The sequence below is a fragment of the Cervus canadensis genome, chromosome 8, assembly GCF_019320065.1.
Source record: "Cervus canadensis isolate Bull #8, Minnesota chromosome 8, ASM1932006v1, whole genome shotgun sequence".
Taxonomy (NCBI): domain Eukaryota; kingdom Metazoa; phylum Chordata; class Mammalia; order Artiodactyla; family Cervidae; genus Cervus; species Cervus canadensis.
Window position 1 is genome coordinate 74,116,932 of NC_057393.1, and position 25,591 is coordinate 74,142,522.

Sequence of the window (25,591 nt, forward strand, 5' to 3'; positions counted from 1 at the left end):
ATGTCATCACCGCGCAGAAGCGCGCCGGCTGCGACGGACCGCACAGAAGCGCGGCCGTGAGGAGCTACCCCTTGCCCAAGGTCGGGGGTAGCGACCGAGAGCGCCAGGCTGTGACAAGGCAGGAGCGTTGCCGAGAGGAGCTTCCCCACGCCTGAGGTCAGGGGCGGCGGCCGAGAAGAGCTACTTCACGCGGAAGGTCAGGAGCGGCGGCCATGAGGAACTACCCCACCCCGGAGGTCAGGGGCCCGGACGGAGAGGAGCTACCCCACCTCCAACGAGCAGCTGCTAAGTGGGCGAAGGAGGGCCGAGAGTAGCTACTCCACGTTCAAGGTCAGGAGGGACAGCCATGAGAAGATACCCCTCGTCTAAGGTGAGGAGCAGCAGCTGCGCTTTGCTGGAGCAGCAGTGAAGAGATACCCCACGTCCAAGGTAAGAGAAACCCAAGTAAGACAGTAGGTGTTGCAAGAGGGCATCAGAGGGCAGACACACTAAAACCATAATCACAGAAAACGAGCCAATCTGATCACAGGACCACAGTCGTGTCTAACTCAATGAAACTAAGCCATGCCGTATGGGGCCACCCAAGACAGGAGGGTCGTGGTGGAGAGGTCTGACAGAATGTGGTCCACTGGAGACGGGAATGGCAAACCACTTCAGTATTCTTGCCTTGAGAACCGCATGAACAGTATGAGAAGGCAAAATGATAGGATACTGAAAGAGGAACTCCCCAGGTCAGTAGGTGCCCAATATGCTACTGGAGATCAGTGCAGAAATAACTCTAGAAAGAATGAAGGGATGGAGCCAAAGCAAAAACAATACCAATTGTGGATGGGACTGGTAATAGAAGCAAGGTCCAATGCTATAAAGAGCAATATTGCATAGGAACCTGGAATGTTAGGTCCATGAATCAAGGCAAATTGGAAGTGGTCAAACAGGAGATGGCAAGAGTGAATGTCAACATTCTAGGAATCATAGCAAACACCCTCTTCCAACAACACAAGAGAAGACTCTACACATGGATATCACCAGATGGTTAACACCGAAATCAGATTGATTATATTCTTTGCAGCCAAAGATGGAGAAGCTCTATACAGTCAGCAAAAACAAGACCAGGAGGTGACTGTGGCTCAGATCATGAACTCCTTATTGCCAAATTCAGACTTAAGCTGAAGAGAGTAGGGATAACCACTAGACCATTCAGGTATGGCCTAAATCAACTCCCTTATGACTATACAGTGGAAGTGAGAAATAGATTTAAGGGACTAGATCTGATAGACAGAGCCTGATGAACTATGGACAGAGGTTCGTGACATTGTACAGGAGACAGGGATCAAGACCATCCCCATGGAAAAGAAATGCAAAAAGGCAAAATGGTTGTCTGAGGAGGCCTTACATATAGGTGTGAAAAGAAGAGAAGCGAAAAGCAAAGGAGAAAAGGAAAGATATTCCCATTTGAATGCAGAGTTCCAAAGAATAGCCAGGAGAGATAAGAAAGCCTTCCTCAGCGATCAATGCAAAGAAATAGAGGAAAACAACAGACTGGGAAAGACTAGAGATCTCTTCAAGAAAATTAGAGATAACCAAGGGAACATTTCAGGCAAAGATGGGTTTGATAAAGGACAGAAATGGTGTGGACCTAACAGAAGCAGAAAATATTAAGAAGAGGTGGCAAGAATACACAGAAGAACTGTACAAAAAAGATCTTCATGACCCAGATAATCACAATGGTGTGATCACTCACCTAGAGCCAGACATCCTGGAATGTGAAGTCAAGTGGGCCTTAGAAAGCATCACTACGAACAAAGCTAGTAGGTGTGATGGAATTCCAGTTGAGCTATTTCAAATCCTGAAAGATGATGCTGTGAAAGTGCTGCACTCAATATGCCAGCAAATTTGGAAAGCTCAGCAGTGGCCACAGGACTGGAAAAGGGCAGTTTTCATTCCAGTCCCTAAGAAAGGTAATCCCAAAGAATGCTCAAACTACTGCACAATTGCACTCATCTCACATGCTAGTAAAGTAATGCTCAAAGTTCTCCAAGCCAGGCTTCAGTAACATGTGAACCGAGAACTTCCAGATGTTCAAGCTGGTTTTAGAAAAGGCAGAGGAACCAGAGATCAAATTGCCAATATCCGATGGATCATCAAAAAAGCAAGAGAGTTCCAGAAAAACAGCCATTTCTGCTTTATTGACTACGCCAAAGCCTTCAACTGTGTGGATCACAAAAAACTGTGGAAAATTCTGAAAGAGATGGGAATACCAGACCACCTGACCTGCCTCTTGAGAAACCTATATGCAGGTCAGGAAGCAACAGTTAGAACTGGACATGGAACAACAGACTGGTTCCAAATAGAAAAAGGAGTACGTAAAGGCTGTATATTGTCACCCTGCTTATTTAACTTTATGCAGAGTACATCATGAGAAACGCTGGGCTGGAAGAAGCCCAACCTGGAATCAAGATAGCTGGAAGAAATATCAATAACCTCAGATATGCAGATGACACCACCCTTATGGCAGAGAGTGAAGAGGAACTGAAAAGCCTCTTGATGAAAGTGAAAGAGGAGAGTGAAAAAGTGTTGGCTTAAAGGTCAACATTGAGAAAACTAAGATCATGGCATCTGGTCCCATCACCTCATGGGCAATAGATGAGGAGACAGTGGAAACAGTGTCAGACTTTATTTTTTGGGGCTCCAAAATCACTGCAGATGGTGACTGCAGCCATGAAATTAAAAGATGCTTACTCCTTGGAAGGAAAGTTATGACCAACCTAGATAGCGTGTTAAAAAGCAGAGACATTACTTTGCCAACAAAAGTCCGTCTCGTCAAGGCTATGGTTTTTCCAGTGGTCATGTATGGATGTGAGAGTTGGACTGTGAAGAAAGCTGAGCGCTGAAGAATTGATGCTTTTGAACCGTGGTGTTAGAGAAGACTCTTGAGAGTCCCTTGGACAGGAAGGAGATCCAACCAGTTCATTCTAAAGGAGATCAGTCCTGGGTATTCATTGGAAGGACTGATGCTGAAGCTGAAACTCCAATACTTTGGCCACCTCATGCGAAGAGTTGACTCATTGGAAAAGACCCTGATGCTGGGAGGGATTGGGGGCAGGAGGAGAAGGGGACGACAGAGGATGAGATGGCTGGATGGCATCACCGACTCGATGGGCATGAGTTTGAGTAAACTCCGGGAGTTGGTGATGGACAGGGAGGCCTGGCATGCTGCGATTCATGGGGTCGCAAAGAGTCGGACACGACTGAGCGACTGAACTGAACTGAACTGATGGGGTTCTCAAGGCAAGAATACTAAGTGGCTTGCCATTCCTTTCTCCAATGGACCACGTTTTGTCAGAACTCTCCACCATGACCTGTCCATCTTGGGTGGCCCCACACGGCATGGCTCACAGTTTCACTGAGTTAGACAAGGCTGTGGTCAATGTGATCAGATTGGCTAGTTTTCCGTGACTGGTTTTCAGTCTGTCTGCCCTCTGAGAGAGAAGGACAAGAGGCTTATGGAAGCTTCCTGATGGAAGAGACTAACTGAGGGGGTTACTGGGTCTTGATCTGATGGGTGGGGCCATGCTCTGTAAATCTTTAATCCAATTTTCTGTTGAAGGGGCTGTGTTCCTTTCCTGTTTTTTGACCTGAGGCCAAACTATGGTGAATAGTGGTGATAATGAAGATAATGGCGACCTCCTTCAAAATGTCCCATGCATGCAGTGCTACACTCAGTGCCCCCAACCCTGCAGCAGGCCACCGCCGACCCATACCTCCGCTAGAGACTCCCGGACACTCACAGGCAAGTCTGGGTCAGTTTCTTCTGGGGTCACTGCTCCTTTCTTTTGGGTCCTGGTATGCACCAGGTTCTGTTTGTGCCCTCCAAGAGTCTGTTTCCCCAGTCCTGTGTAAGTTCTGGTGGCTCTATGTTGGGTTAATGATAACCTCCTCCAAGAAGGCTTATGACATACCCAGGTCTACTGCAACCAGAGCCCCTGCCCCCACAGCAGTCCACTGCTGACCGTACCTCCTCAGGAGATAACCCAAACACAGTTCTGTCTCAGTCTCTGTGGGGTCTCTGCATTCTGGTGCGCACAAGGTTTGTTTGAACCCTCTGAGCATCTCTGGCGGGTACGGGGTTTGATTCTGAATACAATTTCGCCCCTCCTACTGTCCTGCTGGGCTTCTCCTTTGCCCTTGAACGTGGGGTAGCTCCTCACAGCCACACCAGTCCCATGTGGTTGCCGCTCCAGCACCACTGAGTATAGCAATAATTTATTGTTATTGTTATATAATGTTCCATTATATGAATATATCAAATATAGGACATTTGTTTATCTATTCTACTGTTAGTAGATATTCTGGCTTTATCTAATTTTTTGCTATTACGATAAAGCCACCACAAACATTTCTGTCCATGTCTTTGTGTAGGTGAGTGCTCTCATTTCTCTTGGGGATATATCTAGAAGAGGACATGCTGGGTCATAGCACATAGAACTCTAGCTGCAAATGCATCTGGGAAATGATGCCTTTATTTCCAGCATCTATAGTACAAGCAGATATGCCATGTGGTTTAAAGATAATCTTGGATGAGCCATTATGCAGATTCTGTACAGAAATTAAAGAGTAGGCTAGGAAACATAATAAAAAAGACAAACCAGGGCTACTCTGGAGACCTAGATGACAGAAACCAACTCATATTTCTTGTAAAGATATTGCTCTTCCCTTTCATGTCGTTGTTTAGTTGCTAAGTCTTGTTCGACCCTTCTGAGACCCCATGGACTGTAGCCTGCCAGGCTTCCTCTGTCCATGGGATTTTCCAGGCAAGAATACTAGAGTGGGTTTCCATTTCCTTCTTCAGGGAATATTCCTGACCCAGGGATCGAATTTGTGTCTCCTGCATCTTCTGCTTGGCAGGTGGATTCCTTACCACTGAGCCAACAGGGAAGTCTACAGAGTTTAAAAAGTAAGGAATGATAGTTTGAATATCCAAATTACTTTTCACACATTCTTCCTGAGAACCATGAACTATAACAGTCAGACAAAGGAAACTTAGTGGTGGTGGTTTAGTCTCTAAGTCGTGTCTGACTCTTGTGACCCCATGAACTATACCCCTCTGTAGCCAGGCTCCTCTGTCCATGGGATTTCCCAGGTAAGAATATTGGAGTGGGTAATCATTTCCTTCCCCAGGGGATCTTCCTGATCCAGGGATCAAACCCATGTCTCCTTCATTGCAGGTGGCTGAACCACCAGGGAAGTCCCAAAAAGACTTAAGAGAAGTATTTTAAGGAACAAGGTATACTGTAGTGTAATTTACATACAGTAAACTCACCTTTTTAAGGTACAGAACACTGTTAGCAAGATATAAAAGATCTCCAGACCAAAAAAAAAAAAAAAAAGAAAGAAAGAAAATCCAATTTTAAAAATATACAAAAAAAGAAAAAGAACACGAAATATGTTCCAAAAATTTCCATAATGTCCCTTTCTTCATCCCTAGTTCCAGCCCCAACCCTTGGCAACCACTGGTTTAATTTCTGCCCCTATTGTTGTTGCTGCCCAGTCGCTCAGTTGTGTCCGACTCATTGAGACCCCACGGACAGCAGCATACTAGTCTTCCCTGTCCTTCACTCTCTCCCAGAGTTTGCTCAAACTCATGTCTATTGAGTTGATGATGCCATCCTTAACCATCTCATCCTCTGTCACCCCCTTTTCCTCCTGCCCTCAATCTTTCCCAGCCTCAGGGTCTTTTCTAATGAGTCAGCTCTTTGCATCAGCATCAGTTTTTCCAATGAATATTCAGGGTTGATTTCCTTTATGATTGACTGGTTTGATCTCTTTGCTGTCCAAGGAACTCTCAAGAGTCTTCTCCAGCACCACAGTTTGAAAGCATCAGTTCTTTGGTGGTCAGCTTTCTTTATGGTCCAACTCTCACATCTGCATATGACTACTATAGTTTTTGCTTTGCCAGAATGTTCTATAAATGCAAATATATAGTATATAGTTTTCAAGTCTGACTTCTTTCATTTAACCAAGAGATAATTTTTATCAATGAATTTCAATCTCTTTTCCCCTCCACTAAGAACATTTTTTCTTCAAACAAACTTTTATGCAGGAACTTTACATCTGAGACGCATAGAATTAGATCACTTTCATGAGTCCATGGCTCCCTCTGATGAAGGACACCCCAATTTGCTCATGGAATTGTATTTATCCTTTGTATCTCAGTTACAATTCCTTTAGTACCTCTGTGATTTTTCAAAGTAGGTTTCTTGTTGCAGGCATGTTCATGGGGCATTTCCAAAGAAGGAAGACATAGCCTGGGAAAACTATCAGAAATGCTAAATGATTTCTAGTCCTCAAATTTTTGTTAAATTAGGGATTACTTACTTTATTAATTGATTTTCTTGCTAAAAATGTTCAATTTAGTTCCACTAGGTGTCAGTTGCCATTTCTTACATCTTTTTAAACCTGCTTCTTATAAATGTCACTGTTAACCATTAAAATGGCAACTGTCCAGATATCACTCTATCCAAACAAACCTGAAGGGAAGCCTCTTGAAGATGTGGCTTCTAGAGCTGTGCTGTCCAAAGTAGTGATCATCAGCCACATGAGGCTACCACAGAGCACCTGAAAAGTAGCGAGTTTAAATTAACACGGGGAAAGGGAAGGCGGGACAAATTGAGAGAGTAGAATGCAAACATATGCACTATCATGTTTAAAATAGACAGCCAGTGGGAATTTGCTGTATGATGCAGGGAGTTCAATCTGGTACTCTGTGACAGCCTAGAGGGGCGGGGTGGGGTGGGTGGTGGGAGGGAAGTTCAAGAGGGAGGGGACATATGTATACTGATGGCTGATTCATGTTGATGTGTGGCAGGAACCAACATAATATTGTAAAGCAATTATCCTCCAATTAAAAACAAATTTAAAAAAGGATGTGCTTAAAGTATAAGGTACACAACTGATTTAGTAGAATCAGTTAAAAGAAAAGAATGTAAAAATATCTCCTTAACAATTTTTATATTAATTGGGGCTTCCCTGGTGGCCCAGTGGTTAAGATTTTGCACTTTGAATGCAGGGGGCATGGGTTCTATCACTGGTTGAGGAACTAAGATCCTGCCTCCCGCATGCCACAGCCAAAAAAGAAAAAAAAAAAAAAAAACCCAAGCCAATTTTTATATCAATTGAAATGCTATCTTAATGCTATTGAGTTAAGGTATATTATTAAAATTAATTTCTGGTTTTAAGGTATGACTATGAGGCAATTTAAAATCACAGGTATAGGGACCTCCCTGGTGGTCCAGTGGCTAAAGCACTTCCAATGCAGGGGCCTAGGTTCGATTCCTGGCCAAGGAACTAGATCTTACATGCTGCAACCAAAGGATCCCTCATGATGCAACAAAGACCCTGTACAGCCAAATAAATAAATAAATATAAAGTAAAATCAGATCAGATCACATGTGTAGCTCCTATTTACAGCTTGGGTTATATTTCTATGGGACATTGCTGACTAGACATTTTGCTAATTCTTCCCAACAAAGACCCCAAATACGGACCTCTCCAGTCTGGATCTCAGAGATCAAAGGTGACCCAAGCTGCTTCCATCTCTTTTAAATTCGTAGTAAATTTTTAAAAATGAGAAGTGCCAAAGGTAGGGTTACACAAATGGTTTTATATTTTTCTTGTGACTTTTTAGCCATCCAGGCTCCTCTGTCAGTGGAATTTCCCAGGCAAGACTACTGGAGTGGGTTGCTATTTCTTTCTTCAGGGAAGCTTCCCAATCCAGGGATCAAAACTAAGGCTCCTGCATTGGCAGGTGGATTCTTTTGCTTTTAATGTAAAATACATTGCAATGTGGGCTTCCCTGGTGGTTCATCTGGTAAAGAATCTGCTTGCAATGTGGTAGACCTGGATTCGACCTCTGGGTTGGGAAGATCCTCTCAAGGACAGCATGGCAACCCACTCCAGTATTCTTGCCTGGAGAATCCCCATGGTCAGAGGAGCCTAGTGGGCTGCAGTCCATGGGGTAGTAAAGAGTCGGACACGACTGAGTGGCTAACCACACACACACATTGCAATGTAATGAACTGTACCAGCCATAAGACAAATATAAGGTCTATAAAAAGGAGAGCAATTAGGGTATTGTGGTCCAGTTATAGAGGACAATTTGAAAGTTAGTAAAGGAACTTCTTTCCATCTCTTGATTTGCTTTTGTAATTTGTATTTATACTCTTATTTGGAGATAATGTTACAAGTCTAAATTGGAGGTCTTTAGTGAATGTGAGACCTGGGCCCATGGTCTAACTGCCACCACCCACTGCACCCCCAGGGGTTGTCTTTCATCTTACACACCTGCAGCTTGCACCTTCTATGTGCCAGGCTCTCTCTCCTACACTTTACAACATTACTTTGAATACTTACAACAACCTGCAAAAAAGGTGCCATGGTTAGAGAATGAAAGAATGCCTGCTAAGTCTACCCTAAACTCCTCTCAGCAATAATGTCCTTTGAGGGGTGGGGTGATGGACATTTGGGACAGAAAGGATAATAAAGAGGAAAACACTGATGAGAAATGAATCCCCTGTTGTTTATCTAGATACAACTAAGCAATTCTCACTAACTTGGCATCCAGACGAAACTAGAAAGCTCTTTTTCAGGAACCAATTGTTTGCCTCTGTGTATGCTAGACTGCTCCAAACTAGAGGCATTTAAAAAATTATTATCTGGAGAAGCAGGAGGAAAGCTATAGCTGGGGCCTTCCATGAGAGTGCCACCTCTTCACTGCAAATTACTCACTTCTAACCCTGCATTAGGCGGACGCTGCTTTGCCAACTGCCTTCTCAGGCTCTTATTCTCCTCCATGTATATGCCCCTTATGCCTGTTAAGTTGGGTTTTGTTTTGTGACTGTGTAAATCAGAGCCTGGAGAGTTTCTTTTTTCTCTGTGGCTGGAATCACAGTGAGACATTCTCCACAATCCAGCATTTGATACACTTCGGCGCTGTGTGGGCAGAAAACAGGGCAGAGGGAACTCTTAAATACACTTTTCACCTGGTTTAAACAAGAGCTTTGATTTCCCCTTTCTTTTAATCCTTATGAGGCTTGAAGTAAAAACAGAATTCAAAGAGTTGTTTTATTAAAAAAAAAAAACTGTAATAAGATGTTTGGATTTTAACACTTAAAATTATGGCTGAAATGACCCCACAGCACTCCTGGAAGATGGCAGAATTCTGGGTGGTCTTTTAGCTTAGGCAGATTTTCTGTTCTTTTCTAATGCACCTCTGCATGTTGGCTAATTATAAAAGGGAACCAAGATATTCTCTTTGAAAAACTGGAGCTGGTTGGAAAAAGTTTCTCCTCTAACACATTCATTCAGCCAGCAGTTATTGCACTTCTACTGTGTGCTGTGCAAAGACAAAGTCCTGGTTCTTCAGTGGCTGGAAGTCAAGGGGAGGTATGACAAAGTGAACAAGGGCTCTGAGGTGGCCTGCTGCATCTTGAAGGACAGGTAGTACTAGGGGAAAAAGAGTGGGTAGGGTGGGGTTTTTTTGTTTTTTTAAAAAAAAGACTCCCATTTTTAAAGTCTTTTATTGAATTTGTTACAATATTGTTTCTATTTTCTATTTTATGTTTTTTACTTTTTTGGCTGCAAGGCATGTGGGATCTCAGGTCCCTGACCAGAAATCAAACCTACACACCCTGCATTGGAATGCAAAGTCTTAACCACTGGACCATCAGGGAAGTCCTTAGACTTTATTGTTTAGAGCAGTTTTCAGTTCACAGCAAAATGAGCATAAGGTACAGCGATTTCCAATATGCCCCCTGTCCCCACATACATAAACCTTCCCTGTTATCAGTATTTTCCACCAGAAGTACTGCATCTATTACAATCCATGAACCTACATTAATGCTTTCAAACTGTGGTGGTAGGGAAGAGTCTTGAGAGTCCCTTGGACAGCAAAGAGATCAAACCAGTCAATCACAAAGGAAATCAACCCTGAATATTCACTGGAAGGACTGATGCTAAAGGTGAAGCTCCAATATTTTGGAAAACATCCTGATGCTGGGAAAGACTGAGGAGGGTAGGAGGAAAAGCAGGCAACAGAGAATGAGATGGTTGGATAGCATCACCTATTCAATGGACATAAACTTGGGCAAACTCCAGGAGATAGGGAGGGAAACCTGGTGTGTGCAGTCCGTGTGGGCACAAAGAGTTGGATATGACTGAGCGACTGAACAACAAGGCCAACATGAACCTACACTGACACATCATTGTCACCCAATGTCCACAGTTTACATTAGGGTTCACACTTGCTGTTGTATATTCTGTAGGGTTCGATGAATGTATAATGACATGCACTCATCATTATAGTGTAATACAAAGTAATTCCACTGCCCTAAAAATGCCCTGTGCTTTGCCTATTCATCCCTTCCCTCTGCCCCCACATCCAGCACCTGGAAGCCAGTGATCCTTTCACTGCTTTCACAGTTTTGCGTTTTCCAGGATGTTATATATAGTTGGAATCATGCAATATGTAGTCTTCAGAATGGCTTCTTTCACTTAGTAATATGCATTTAAAGTTCCTCTGGGTCTTTTCACAGCCTCATAACTCATTTCTTTTTGGCACTCAATAATATTTTATTATTTGAATATGCCACAACTTATTTATCTGTTCACCTAATGAACATCTTGGTTGTTTCCAAGTTTGGCAGCAATAGGTATTTTAATAAGATAGACTAGAACTTGCAAAGGCACAAAGCAATGAGAGCAAGGTCCTTTGGGAACCTGTGAGTGGCATACAGAGTGGTGTGTGGCTTCTGACAGAGAAGAATCGTCCTTCATTCTGGAGGCTCATTCCAAAACCACAGTGTGGATCCTGTTCCTCTGGTGACACTTCTCCCGTTATACTGTGTCACCTTGTATGTCTTGCCTGGAGATAGATATGTAATATCCTACATATGATTCACTAACTTATCTGGTTAATTTTATAATCCTACTTAAAAGCCCTTCTATTAGGATGACTTTAAGTTATGGATTATGTTATAAAAATCAAGTCAAGGGAAACAGTAGCTTGTGGGTTTGAGTACAGTTTGGCCTCCTTATGACTCAAAGAATTAATGTGGTTTTGGTTTCTGGTGACTGTTCCACTGCACATTTTGGACAGGAGCCCAGCTTTGGAGATTGGCAGTGGTGGTGGTAATCCGTCCAATTTAGCTGAATGCTGATGAGCCACCCTTTATTTAGAAATAAACGAAATAATAAGCAAGTCACTCTGAAAGCATAGTCTACAGCCTCATTAACAGGAAAACAATGATTATTCCTGTTCAATACTTTATGAACTAAGTGAGGTTTACATGATAGATGTAATTTTGCCTTTAGCATGTCTATGATCAATAAGATCAATATTTCACTTGAAGAATCTAAAGGTAGCTGTTTTTCTCCCTGGCAGACTTTGTCTCTTAATGTAACAAACATTAGTTTATCTTGTAATATTCTCTCTCAAACACACTTCATTTATTGGTGAACTCCATCAGTGATGGTGTTTCTGAGGCAGTCAGGTCCTCATAGCTTGGAGAGCATTTTGTTTCATTTGTGAAAACACTTTGATCCAGGGGGGATGTGTTGGGGGTGGGAGATAGACTGAAAGTTTGGGACTGAAGTATACACAATGCTATACTTAAAATAGATATCCAACAAAGACCTACTGTATAGCACAGGGAACTCTGCTCAATACTCTGTAGTAACCTAAATAAAAGAATTTGAAAAAGTATAGATACATGTAGTATATGTATAATTGAATACTTTGCTATTTGTTTGAAACTAACACAATTGTTAATCAGTTATACTCCAGTATAAAAGGAAAACTAAAAAAGAAAGCAACTTAAAAAGCATATGGCATTTTGTTAATGCTAACTATAAATATTCTATTTTTTACTTTCCCTTTTTTTCAGAACAATGAAACAGTTCAATGTGGGGTTATCTGTTTTATACTATTGAACCATTGATAAATCATATAATAATGATATTCAGTCCTTTGCTTCAATAATCCCAAATTCAGAGATGAATCCTAAATCAATAATTCTGCAGAATTAAAAAGAAATCTCTCTCCTCATTTCAGTTATTATGGTGTTATTTTAGTTAGCTAGTTGGAGGAAGCTCAATTCAAATAAGAAAGTGGAAACTATCTAAACATTTAATATTAGGGAAATGCCTTAATAACCAAATACATTTAGAAATGGGCTTTCTAGGTGGTTCAGGGGTAAAGAATCCACCTGCCAATGTAGGAGATGCAGGTTTGATACCTGGGTCGGGAAGATCCCCTGGAGGAGGAAATGGCAACCCACTCCAGTATTCTTGCTGGGATAATACAATGGACAGAGGAGCCTGGCGGGCTACAGTCGATGCAGTTGCAAAGAGTCGGACACGACTGAAGTGACTGAGCACACACACATTTGTAGAACTATTATCCTGAATTAACATGCTAGTTGATAAGGTTGGTATAGAAAGATGCTTACAATATATCATGTGAAAGAGCAGAATATGAATTGATCCATGTACAAAAGCATATAAAATAAACAAGCTTATGGGAATGGAACCATGACATTAGAATTTGGAGGAGATTAGGGAGATAGAATTTATTGTGCTGAAATATTTTTTACTGAAATATTTTTACTTTTACTGAAATATTTCTTAAAGTGATATCTTGTCAGTGACATTAAAATTAAAACCATACAAGTCTTTAACCCAAAGAGTGCCACGAGATGTCATCTTAAGGCAAATTTGAAAAGAATTTCTCATGGGACCAACAAAAACATCACCATGTTGTTAGATGTTCTTTTGTTTATGACTGAAGGTTATTAATACTTGCCCTCTAGTGGCTTACAGTTGGAAACAGACAATTTTGATTTAATTTTCTGGTTACTGTTGCTAATGTTTCTGTTTTTGAAGACAATGACATTTATTGTAAAATTACTGTTCATGTGGAGTGTTGACCTAAAAGCATATTATGGTTAGTCCTGCCCACCCTAAACTTGCCCTTTGTAGCTCACAGTGATTTGTGGGCAGAGAGGAATTGGGGTTGGGAACCTTAGCTTTGCAATGCAAAAAGCTGGTTATTCTGAGATACTGCTGCATACTAACTAGGTGACCTTGGGCACACTCATCACCTTGCTTTCTTCATCTACTACATGTGGATAATAACAATACTACTTCAGAGCATTCTTTGAATGATAAAACACTTATAAGAATGTATGGAGAAGGAAATAGCAACCCACTCCCAGTATCCTTGCCTAGGAAATCCCATGGACAGAGGACAGAGGCGGGCTACAGTCCATGGGGTCACGAAAGAGTCCGACACAACTTGGGGATTAGACAACAAAAAACAACAATGATAGTCATGTTGAGCATCTCTCATGTACCTGTTGGCCATTTGCAAGTCTTCGTTGGAAAAATGTCTATTTCCTTTCTCTGCCTGTTTTAAAATTGGACCGTTCACTTTTTTTCTTTATTGAATTATGTCAGTTTTTTATCTATTTTGGGGTGTTAACCCCTTACCTGATACAGATTTCCCCCACTCTCTGAAAGCAGAGCTTTCCTATGAAACCTTCTGAAAGCCAAAACGGAGCAAAGTGAAGAAGTAGTTACCCTAGGACACATGTCGCTCGTACATGTCCAGATAGATGGGGGTAAAGCACAAATGCTCAGAGACAGTGCAAAGCCATAGAGCGGGGGTGCCGAGATGCTAGGGTGTAGCTCCTGGGGTGGGGCCTGGTGACACCAGTCTTGATCTTGAGGTGACACTGCCCCCTAGGACGTCTTGCTGCAAAACAAATACTGAACGCTGTCTCTGTTTTTTATCTTTTTCCATAAAAATGAAAAACTTGATTCCTTTCAGTTAGGAAAATCAGGTACTAATGTAGGCCTTTTGTAAAAGCAAAGTGGCTTAAAACCACATAAAGCAAATCTTCAAAAAGGGGGGGAGATCTGTCCATGGTTGAACAGATATTTCTCCCATTCTGTAGGTTCCCTTTTCGTTTTTTTGATTGTTCCTTTTGCAGTGCAGAAACTTTTAAACTTGATGTAGCCCCATGTGTTGATTTTTTTCTCTTGCTTGTGCTTTAGGTGTCATATCCTACAATCATTGCCAAGAGCAATGTTGAGAGCTTCCTCCTTATATTTTCTTCTAGGAGTTTGACAGTTTCAGGTTTCACGTTTAAGTCTGACCCCCTTCGAGTTGCTTTTTGTGTGTGATATAAGATAAGGGGTTCATTTCATTCTTCTGCTGTATTCAGTTTTCCTAACACCATTTATTGAGGAGACAACCCTTTTCCCATTATATGTTCTTGGCTCCCTTAATAAATACTAGTTGACCATATTATAAGACCTTAATTTTATCTATATCATTCATTATAAGAACTCATGCAAGTCCTCTAGAATGTTTTGTGTGATTAAGAAGGGTAAGGAACTTTCCTGGCGGTCCAGTGGTTGAGACTCTGTGCTTCCACTTCAGGGGGCCCAGATTTGATCCCTGATCAGAGCACTAAGATCCCATATGGCACAGCCAAAAAAAGGGAAAAAAACAAAGTAGTAAATATTTATGGATGGACATTTCTTGCAACTTCATGTCTATAGGAGTTTACTGGCTACCCTCCCTACTCCTTGCAGCTATATAACTTCTGTGGAAACAGGACTAATATTTTTATGGGTCTCAGCAGACAGGGATCCCCATGAGAGTCGGGGATAAGAAGGCAGGGGACAACCAGAACTGTGGGCTTATTTGGCTGTGTGGAGTCTTATTTACCTGAAGACCTGAAAACGCCACTTTCTACTCCTGGAAGAAATGAGCTAGTCTTACCTTTAAGACTGTCACATGCTAGTTTTGATCCAGATACTCTGCTTTTGTGTCTTCTGATAAATACAGTGTGTGAAATTTCTATTAAAAAAAAAGAGTGTACAGTGTAGCATGAGTGTGTGGGATGTAATGTGGTATTATTATTTCTGTTTTTCTAGTACTGATTCCACTGCTATAGGTATTGATCTTGGTGCTGAGGATGAACACAGAAATAAAAGAAAAATGGGGATTTCCAACTGCTTAAGGAGATATGTTTCCATGCAATAATAGTGGAAATACACAGTAATAAACTATACAGAATACTAAAGGGGTGATAAAACTATATGACATTGCTCCTAAGAATTTTTCACATTTTATGTCTACATTATTGGGATGTACCTAATAATCAGTAGTGAATTACTTAATCATTAACAATACCTTTTCATTTTTAGTGGCATATAAAAGAATGGTGTATCTCATAACTGATGGTGTCTCAGATTCAATGAAATATGCGGTAAGTGATGATATGCAACATTTAAAACAATATTTACCATGGACCAGGTAAAGGGTGGAATGGATGCTTATAAAGCATTACCAAACATAATCCTTAGGAGCAATTCTATGAATTTGGAAAATGGAAAAACCACTGGAGAAATCTATGACTCAAGTCAGTGAGGTGATAAAGGACTGCTAAGGTCAGACTTGAGCTAACTTGCTAAAGAAGGAGAGTCGATTTGGATGAGCCCCAAGAAGAAGTGTAGAGATTCCAGGAAGAGAGATGCTGCCAGTGTGATGTCCTGCTTGGAGAAATTGTGGTGCGGTTACCTGTGTGGCTACTCTGATTACTCATTCCTTACTGGGACCTCTCCCACATGTTGTATTCCTTTAAAGTGAGGGTCTGGTGCAGCTTAAGTCTGATTTCTTCTCGTCCATTTTGCTTTTGAATTTTAATTGCTTAAAGCAGAGTTTCTCAGTCTAAGCACCAGTGACAAAAGGGCAAGATAATTCTTTGTTGTGGAGCCTTTGCTGTGAATTGTGGGATATTTAGCATGATCCCTGGCCTCTACCCGCCAGATGCTTCCCAGTTGCTAAGTGTCCCCTGGGGGAGCAAAATCACCCACAGTTGAGAACTGATTGTTTAAAGAAAAGATCATACCTGGTATTTTGTTATTTTATTTTAGTATGTATGCATGCATGTGTGTGTGTGCATGTTAAGGAGGAACATTCACAAAGTTTAGGATTTTTTTTAAACATCTCTTCTATCTTGCTATGAATTCTTGCCAACGGACCACAATGACGCCATTGTATGTAAGTCTAACAAGCATCCACTCACTTGCCTGTTTACTGTTAATTCTGAAGTGTGATAGGGGTAGGGGATTGGTCCCTGGGAAGCATTTTTTCCTTTGAAATAATTTTAGATTGATAGAGGAGTCACAAAGATGGTACAGAATGTTCCTGTACATAGGCCTCCCAATTTCGTCTTATATTGACATCATATAATCATGATAGTTTTCTAATAAACCTTTGTTTCCTGCTCCAGGGTCCAATCTGGGATCAGCCATTGCATTTAAAGAGAGGATAGTTTGCTTTTTTGTTTGTTTTTCATGGAAAGAACCGAATTTATTCCTGGAAACTGCTGATTCTCAGATGACGACAGTGAGCCTAATTTTCTACATGCTGTGTTCAGTTGCTCAGTAGTGTCCGGCTTTGTGACCCCACAGACAGTACCCACCAGGCTCCTCTGTCCATGGGATTCTTCAGGCAGGAATACTGGAGTGGGTAGCCATTTCCTCCTCCGTTTTCTAAGTAGGGTGTTTATCTGGATCAACACTCACTGAGCTAAAATGTTCCCTTATTTCTGCTTAAAACAGAAAGTGGAATTGACACTCTCCAGGGCAAAAATAGCTGTAATGGTACATAGTTTTTAAATCTCTGAAAAATAAATAGTCCAAAGAGGGCTTTTGTCTTGACTCTCAGTCTAAGCCATCATTTCATAGTTTTTTTAATAAATGCTAATGGGGTGGACCAAAGGTACAGTCCTAAACTGCTGTTTCATATTTAGGGCAAGCTGAATGGTTCTTTTCCATCTACTTGACAAATACAACATGGACACAAGCGACATGGAAAAGCTGTAATCTATTGAACTCAGTAAATGTGAGTTGTAAGTAATTGCAGTTCTTTCTTAGTCTCATTTGCTGCCCAACCATTTCTCACTATATGATCCCTTAAAGTCAACCTGATTCAGAGGCAGATCAATACTAGGGAAACCCTTTTGTCTTCTTTTAGGGCATAAAATTTAAAAGACGCTTAAGTCAATATTCCTTTTAATAATGTGTCTTAACAGAAATGCCCGGGTTCCCCCTTCTCGTTATATAATTAATTGAGCTGCCTGCCACCCACCAGGTATAGTCATTCTCTCCCATAATTCTCCTTTGGCCTAATTGCCATTCTGCTTTCAGTTCTATCTGTCTTTAGATATTTCTTCTTTTCCCCAACACTGTTGGGCATGCTTTGTACTTAGTTTTCTCTTTCCGCGCTTTTGCTTCTAAATGTCAGCATAATTTTTCTGCCTTATAATATTGGAGATGTTATAACCATCCATCAGCCCAATAGAAGAGCAGAAAAGATTAGATATCATTTATCTGTATTGGTTGTTCATTGTAATGACCCAGTGGACAACATGAACAGATAATCTGTTGCTTTGATGGAAACTAATTATTCTTAAGCATGACAGCATCGAAATAGCTTTTGTGACACTCTTTTTAAAAATGACGGCTACCTAGTCATTATTAGTGCAAGCAGAAGTTTCAGTCATGTTCTCTGATGATTTCCCTACATAAGCAGCAAAACAGTTTGGATCTTTTATTACTACTTTATGGGAAAATTTGACCTAAAATTTAAGAACTTTAAAATTTCCATTGATAGTCAAATATAAGCATCATTGTATAAAATTTTCTTAACGTGAAGAAAATTCCTTAATGTGAAATAATCTAGTATTTCCTAGAGAAAAGTAAAAGTATGATTAGAAGATAATTTTGCTGGAAAAGGTTAATATACTTGATTTTTAGCTTGCTGCTAATGATTGGAGTAACCATGGAATTGGGGGAGTAAAGTTGCCACAATTAAAATTCTTCTCTGATGGAATTTCTAAGTAAAGAAAGCATGGCTTATGGTTAATTCTCAAAATAACAAAATTTATCTGCACAAATAGGAGAGGAGGTTTTTATGTTTATGTGCAAACCTTAAAAAATCAGTATACTGATGGATTTATATTTTTATGAAGCCCCTAAAATGCTATAGAAACTTAATCAATATCCTAAGATATTGTATTTATATTACTGGCACCACTAATAACCAAATTAAGATTGGTATATTATTACCAGGCCACAGCAGAGAGCACTTTCACTATAGCACGCCTTGGTTTGAGAACAGAAGCGAATTAAATAACTTCACATGTCAGATGTTTCTTTTTCTTAAAACAGGTTTTGCAAAAAGCTTTGGGGATGCTTTAGATGTTGATAGACCACGGCTAATACACTGAACACATTAAACAAGTTTATATTTATACAAACTGTGCTGTGCCTAGTCACCCCAGTCATGTCCGACTCTTTATGACCCTGTGGACTGTGGCCCGCCAGGCTCCTCCGTCCATGGCAAGAATACTGGAGTGAGTTGCCATTCCCTTCTCCAGGGGACCTTTCCAACCCAGGGACTGAACCCAGGTCTCCTGCATTGTAGGTGGATTCTTTACCGTCTGAGCCACCAGGGAAGCCCATTTATACAAGCTAACTTATTGTAAAAAATTACTGCTGTAATAACAGTTCGGCAATGCTGAAGTAGGTAGAATAAAGAGTCCTTCCACCTTCTACTTATTTTACTGTCCTCAGTCCTGATTCCTTTCTTCAGAGGATTGCTAACGATTTGGTGCATATCTTTCCAAGCTTTTTTTCTATGCATTTATGTACACGTATGTATACACACACACACACCCTCAATGGATTGTTACAGATATTCCATAGAATGTTTTGCAACTTATTTTTTCACTTAAAAATATGTTTTGAGTGTCTTTCCATGCATATATATGTATATATATATACATATATATGTGAATCTTCTTTTTAAAAACTGGACATGCCTATTCTTAACTATTATATCACTCTGTGAAATAGGGTTTGCTCTTTCATACCAGGCTGTATTTCAGGAAGTCTCCTTCAGACACAGTAGATACACTGGAGGAAAACCTCAATTTGAGGCTCAGCGCAGAGGAAATTCATCCCATGCTCAGAAACAACCTGAGCTCCTGATTCTGCCCAGATCAGGTAGGACTCTGGTTCTGACATAAATGAGCAGGTCACCTCTCTGGGTGTCAGGTTTCCCATTTGAAAAATGGGAGCCTGGGTGGATTGGGCCTGATTTGGTCCCGTCCCTGTCCAAATTTTATATCCTCTATCTTTGTTTCCTGAGCTAAAAGCTGCATTTTTGACAGGGGGTAATTCTTCTGGGATTAGTTATAATCGTGTGCTAGTGACAGACATTCAAAATGTTAAATATGAACATTCAGGTCTATTTTTACCCATAGTGGGCATATGCTTCTGTCCTTGAATACACTGCTTGGGATGACCTTTGTCAGCACCAAGGTGTGATAATGCTAACCAACAGGAAGAGAAACAGACAGCCTGCTCCTTTTGTAGCCAGCTAGGAAAGCTGCATTGGAAGTCTTGTTATTACAACTTGTTATTGAAATCCTCTAAAGATGATTCTAGTTAAACTCTTAACTATCATTTGAAAACCATAGCTAATTTTAGAATCTACAATGTAGAGATGATGCTTATCAACAGATGTTGTTTTATCACATTTACTTTTAGAATGATGGGTTCAAATATCATAAAAATAATAATATAAGCAGCTAACGTTAATGACCTCCCACCATGTGTCAGGTGCTGTTCTAAGCTCTTTAAGATTGGGAAACTGAGACCCAGAAAGGATGAGTAATTTCTTCAAAGGCACAGAGCTGCAACTATGTTATGCAAACGGAATGTAAACTCCTATTCAGCGGAAGAAAGTGAGGAGTTAACTGAATAGTTACATAGCTATAAAATGACTTGAAGGCGGTGATAGATGTGGCCGTTCAGTCCAGTTCAGTCCGACTCTTTGCGACCCCATGAATCGCAGCACGCCAGGCCTCCCTGTCCATCACCAACTCCCGGAGTTTACTCAAACTCATGCCCATCGAGTCGGTGATGCCATCCAGCCATCTCATCCTCTGTCGTCCCCTTCTCCTCTGCCCCCAATCCCTCCCAGCATTAGGGTCTTTTCCAATGAGTCAACTCTTCGCATGAGGTGGCCAAAGTATTGGAGTTTCAGCTTCAGCATCAGTCCTTCCAATGAACACCCAGGACTGATCTCCTTTAGGATGGACTGGTTGGATCTCCTTGCAGTCCAAGGGACTCTCAAGAGTCTTCTCCAACACCACAGTTCAAAAGCATCAATTCTTCAGCGCTCAGCTTTTTTCACAGTCCAACTCTCACATCCACACATGACCACTGGAAAAACCATAGCCTTGACCAGACGGACCTTTGTTGGCAAAGTAATGTCTCTGCTTTTTAATATGCTATCTAGGTTGGTCATAACTTTCCTTCCAAGGAGTAAGCGTCTTTTAATTTCATGGCTGCAATCACCATCTGCAGTGATTTTGGAGCCCCAAAAAATAAAGTCTGACACTGTTTCCACTGTCTCCTCATCTATTGCCCATGAGGTGATGGGACCAGATGCCATGATCTTAGTCTTCTGAATGTTGAGCTTTAAGTCAACATTTTCACTCTCCTCTTTCACTTTCATCAAGAGGCTTTTCAGTTCCTCTTCACTTTCTGCCATAAGGGTGGAGTCATCTGCATATCTGAGGTTATTGATATTTCTCCCAGCGATCTTGATTCCAGGTTGGGCTTCTTCCAGCCCAGCATTTCTCATGATGTACTCTACATATAAGTTAAATAAGCAGGGTGACAATATACAGCCTTGACATACTCCTTTTCCTATTTGGAACCAGTCTGTTGTTCCATGTACAGTTCTACCTGTTGCTTCCTGATCTGCATATAGGTTTCTCAAGAGGCAGGTCAGGTGGTCTGGTATTCCCATCTCTTTCAGAATTTTCTGATGTGGCCATTAGCAGATGGCAAATGCTGGTGCTGCTCCCTTCTTATTAAGCTGTGAGGAGTCTTGACATGAAAGTGGACCCCCAGTTTCTCATGTACACTCGTGCTGCCAATTGCAGTCAGTCCTTTAAAAATAAATAAAACAAAGCAATTCCTTATGTTCTTTCTGCAGCTACAGATCATTCAGGCTGACTTTGCAAAGCTCCTGCCCTGGTAGACAAGCCCTGGTGTTGGAATCTGCAAAGTTGATGATTAGTCGAAACCGTCTGGACTGCAGCCACAGGACATCTTGTAGCACAATCAAGCACCACTTCATCATGCCTGGTGACAGGAGTTTTCCCACTAAGTTTCCATCAGGAGTGAGGAGCCAGGGTCCAGCTCAGCAGCTAATTAGACAAGGCAAGGTACAAGGCTAGTACACGCCAACTTCAATAGACTGGAGTGGTGGGTCTGTCAAACGAATCTGTCTTGCCTTCTGTGCTTTATACCCATTACTGTACCTGGTTGAACATTAACACTCGGAAATCTGCTGATTTTCTCCAATATCCTGGCCCATGCAGAGAAGAAGCTGAAAAGGAACTGTATGTCTTTAAGGTAGTTCCATGCTTCATTATCTTGAAAAGCATCAATCTTCAACTAATTGTTAAAGAGGCACCACAAGATGTAGAAATGTTGAAAGGATGGGTGGAAATGCAGTGTATGGACTTTTTAGTGTCTCTGCTACAATTTCCTCTCTTTCCTGTGATGTTAGTTTTGAAAAAAAAAATCAAAGATTTTTAAAAAATGAAAACAAAAGTCAACAAATTGCAAGTGTTTCCTTCCCTCTTGCTTCTGTGTCTCCCAAAAGATTAAGGTTTAAACAAAAATCTTAATTTTGTGTGTGTATTTAACAAATTGCAAAATCATGAAGGCAGAAACTCTAGAAAGCTTATAAACACATATCTGGAATATAAAGGTAATAGAAAAAATATTTAAATATGCAGCAGTAGAGCAGAAACACAACAAAAAGTCAAATATCAGGTTGTATCAGGTTGGGCTACATGCTTGACCACTGAAGCAAATAACACTATACAATATGTTAGCCCTAAAGGTGCCAATTATGCATGTGTTGTGTGTATGTGTTTTCCATCAGAAAACCTCAAATAAATCTCTATTTGCTGTGGTAAAAGCAGCATATGTTGAAACTTGGAGACTTGTGGAATCATCTTGTTCAATCCTGTCATTTTAAGGACGAGGGTGGACATACCTACTGCCAGTAGTCTTTACTGCTGGGGCCCACTGATTTTTCTGCAATACTATGCTTTCATGCTATAGGAATCTTAGGGTAGAACCTCTTTTCATAAGCTGAGATACTTGGGGCCCATCTACCCTGGAATCTCGAGGGCTAGAAACAATGACTTCAAGGGACCACTCCAACCTTCCACTTACAGTCTGCCTGTAGAAAATATTTAATTGTGTATTTATGAGAGTGAGGTACTGTCATCTTCTGATTGAGTAATTTCAGGGGAAAAAACATTCAGAGCTGAGTCATAATGTGCTGAGTTCATCTGTGCACTGCTCTTCTGTGTAGCACAGTGGACCCTGCTACTCACAGAAAGAGGAGCAGAGTGGCTGAATAGGAAACCTTGATTTACTGCTAATTGAAAAAAAATTAAAAATAAAATAATAGGATCATTTCCCCCCCTCTGGAGCTAAAGAGCTATGTGACATGCATCCAAAAGTAGGTCCCCAAATCTATGAGTGTGACTGACAAAAGGTATGCTACTTTTTTGCTCATTTTCAACTTGGTGAATAAAATTTCCAATCACATACAGTATTGTTAGAATTGCTAATAGATAGTAACAAAAAACACACTGAATGTGGAAACTGGAGACTTCAGTCCCAGATTCAGTTTCTTGACCAGGTAGCTAGGTTTCTGGCCACCTTTAAATATTGAATCTCTCTGGGTCTCAGTTCTTACTGGTGTAAAATGAATGGATTGAAGTGAGCTTATGGTTAAGGCTATATTCTACATCTGAAAGATCCTCTGATTTTAACAGTTTCAGTATTACTGCCATGACATATTTTTTGCTCTCATTGCTTAGTTAACTTGTTCCTGGGTATCTGGGGTTCAACTCAATGTGGGCCAATTGGCACTGTTACATTTCATGTCCATGGATGTGACTCCTCACAAAAACAGATTTTGTTTTAATACAAAGTGCTACTCACAGCAGAGATTGCACACAGGTAAAGGCACACCAGTTGCTACAATTGAAAGAAAAATCTCAAAATGTATGTCCTGTTCACTGTTAACCTCATTTAGGAAGCAGAAGTAAGCAAATGCTATCTTTGCTGATCCCAAAGTTGTGTACTGAATTTAGATTTAGTCAAAAGTGAGGGCTGTGCATGAAGGATGAGGGCTGTGTGAGTGACATGGAGAGATATGGGTAGTAAAAACTGTGGAGCCAACCTCACTGTGATCTCAGGACCTAAACACACAGGGTACACACAGGTTTTTTTGTTTTGTTGTTTGTTTGGGTTTTTTTGGACCACATGGTATTACCTGGAAACAGGGCTTCTTAAGAAAAGTAAAACAAACAACAACAACAACAGCAACAAAAAAATCCAGACTGAGTTGCCAACTTGGGAAAAGTCCAGATATCTGGTTTCTCCTGAAACATCAGTTTGGCAACCCTGGGTCCTGAAATGCAGCATGTCAGCAAGATGCTGGAGGTGTGCAATGTCTACCACTTTCATACGGGCTTATTGTGTTCCTATTTTCCACAGTCCCCATGACTCTCTACTGCCAACCCTGAGACCTAATATCAGTTGCCATTTACCATGTTTCTTGGAATGTTATTTTCAGATAGTAAAGTTAAAAAATAAAATATGTTCCTTATATCCATGTTTTCATTTAAAGAATACAGGACTTGCCTGGTGGTCCAGTGGTTAAGAATCTGCCTGCCAATGCAGGGGACATGGAACGGGAAGATCCCACATGCCCCGAGCCAACTAAACCTGTGCACCACAGCTATTGAACCTGTGTTCTAGAGCCCGAGAGCTGCAACTCCAAAGCCCACATGCTCTAGAGCCTGTGCTCCACAAGAGAAGCTACCACAATGAGAAGTCTGCACACCACAACTTGAAAGCAGCCCCTGCTGGCCACTAGAGAAAGCCCATGTGCAGCAACAAAGACCCAGCACAGTAAAAAATAATATTAAATCTAGGCCAAGTGGGATGTGTGCTTCTTATACCCTCTGCTTTGCATCTTATGTTATATGCCTCTCTCCTGCAAATAACTGAGTTTTCAAGCCTTGTTCTAACTTAAGCTCTGTCTTTGACATAAGCAGCAAAGAAGAAGAAAAAGAAATCCAGCTGAACTAGAGAAGAACAGTGTAGAATATTAGCTGAAATCCTCTTCCCCATTGAAATATATGTTTGATTGGATTGTGATTCCTTAACCAGTTTGAAGCAGTCAGGGCTAGATTTTTGGAGATCTTCCCTATTTTGTAGGTGAGGGCTGGGGAAGAAAGAACAGGGAGGAGGCAAGCAAGGCACTGATACGGGAGTGAAGACTCTTCCTCTGGCCTCTCTTGCCTGGGAGCCAGCTCACTAAGGATGCCAAGGAATGCCCTTGTGGTAAATTTGCCAGAGCAGCTACTGTCCACAATTCAGCTTGCTCTAATTATTTGTGGTTCCCACTTTAACCTGGAAATCTCTCCAGAGAAATACTTCAGGGTTTGAGGTTTGCTGTCTCAAATTCTGAAGGCCTTGGGAAAACTTGGAAAGACTGCTGCAAGGAACTTTTATTAGTTACTTCTTAGACTAGATCCACAGTAGCTGATCACTCCAGAAGGAACAGCTTAATAGTGAATCTAATTAAATATCCAAGTCTTGAGCTATGCGCTTGTTCTTGTGTGACCTTATTTCTCTCACCTTTTATGTTCCGCAGTTCTTTAATTAATGAGACTATGAAAATTTCAAAGGAACTACACACATGTGGCACCCTTAAAATGCTAGTATAGGCATGAAATTAGATTATGAAATTGGGAATAAAGACAAGTCATAGCATTTAAATTTAACTTAAAGTGAAGTTTTTAATCAATTTTATTTTCAGTTGCTCCCTTATTCCCCCAAGAGAAAACAAAACCTGGAGCTATCAGGGATGAAACTGTTAAATGACCGTAGAAATTGGCTTGTTTTCTGGGACTCTTTTAGAGACATGGAAACACAGTTTTTGTGTGAGCACATCCTGGTGGGAATTTGATGGAATATTTAGGTAGGAAAAAGTCAAACTCAAGACTCAGATAAACATGCCGACACTACAATATTCACCCAGTGCTTAGCCCTCTTTGGTTGGGAAACGACATGAGAACAGTCTTTGTTTTTATATTCCAGTTCATTACTGGTGGGACCTTAGCCAACAAGAAAATGCTGTCCGAACAGCTTCAGAATTCAGACAAAGAATCACGTCAGTTCTTATTTTAGACGAACTGGTTCTGCCGTTCCTCTTTCAGAGAAGTACAGTGGGTTTCCCCTGGTGAGCCTAATTGAAAGGACTTGCTTCCACTTGAAAGATGCAGTAAACATCTGGCAAGTGAGGAGAGGTTGGAACTGTGTAGAAATCTTGGAAGAAACCAGG

At 41.0% G+C, this 25,591-nt stretch overlaps 1 pseudogene; it reads left to right on the plus strand.

Moving 5' to 3' along the window:
* Nucleotides 1–212: 212 nt before the first annotated feature.
* LOC122446818 overlaps nucleotides 213–25,591 on the plus strand; it is a 66,392-nt pseudogene continuing 41,013 nt past the window's right edge.